This window comes from Dama dama, chromosome 23, assembly GCF_033118175.1.
Source record: "Dama dama isolate Ldn47 chromosome 23, ASM3311817v1, whole genome shotgun sequence".
Taxonomy (NCBI): domain Eukaryota; kingdom Metazoa; phylum Chordata; class Mammalia; order Artiodactyla; family Cervidae; genus Dama; species Dama dama.
In genome coordinates, this window is record NC_083703.1 from 40618184 (window position 1) to 40619147 (window position 964).

At 39.7% G+C, this 964-nt stretch overlaps 1 non-coding gene across 1 annotated transcript; it reads right to left on the reverse strand.

The window, feature by feature from the left end:
* Nucleotides 1-213: 213 nt before the first annotated feature.
* LOC133045402 (U6 spliceosomal RNA) lies at nucleotides 214-320 on the reverse strand. The gene has a single exon (XR_009690263.1). It is a non-coding gene; the product is annotated as a U6 spliceosomal RNA (small nuclear RNA).
* Between the last annotated feature and the right edge of the window lie 644 nt (nucleotides 321-964).

The window sequence follows — 964 nt, forward strand, 5'->3', positions numbered from 1 at the left end:
TAGAGGATCTTGCTGTGATTTATGTCAGAGAGTGTTTTGCCTATGTTCTTCTCTAGGAGTTTTATAGTTTCTGGTCTTACATTTAGATCTTTAATCCATTTTGAGTTTATTTTTGTGTATGGTGTTAGAAAGTGTTCTAGATTCATTCTTTTACAAGTGGTTGACTAGTTTTCTCAGCACCACTTGTTAAAGAGGCTGTCTTTTTTCCATTGTGAAAATATGGAATGCTTCACGAATTTGCGTGTCATCCTTGCGCAGGGGCCATGCTAATCTTCTCTGTATCGTTTCAATTTTAGTATATGTGCTGCCAAAGCGAGCACTATAGCTCTGTTTCTCTGGAGCTTCATTTCCTGATAAAGTTTTCCATGTCATGTAAAACCTATATTAAATAAGCAAGTCTACTTTTCTCCTGTTCATCTTTGTCAATCTAGCTCTCAGACCCAGTTGGGGATCCTAAGAGGGTTGACATGTACAAACTCTATGACCTAACAACTTCTCTGTGCTGGCAAATTACCCAAAAACAGAGGCACCAGATTGTTTTTCTCACAATATCTGGGTATTTCAAATCCTGTAGTAGATGCTGCTGCAAATAAGTGACTATACTGGAACCTGAATGCTTTTGGGAACAAATCCAGGTATAGCATGGGTGCAGTAGGTGTAAATTCTGGATGTTGACCACGAGAATCAGTGGAGTCATTAGGTGGGCCTATACAATTCCTGCTGTTTACTATATACGCAGTAATGTATAATGGAGGAGGAAATGGCAACCCACTCCAATATGCTTGCCTGGAAAATCCCATAGACAGAGAAGTCTGGTGGGCTACAGTCTATAGGGTTGCAAAGAGTCAGACATGACTGAGTACACATGTATGTTACTGGATACAAAGTGGACCCAGAGAGCAATTTTTAGAAGAAGTGTTAAGAGTTTGGGTGTAAATATCTGGACTCTCTTCAGCAGATCTGA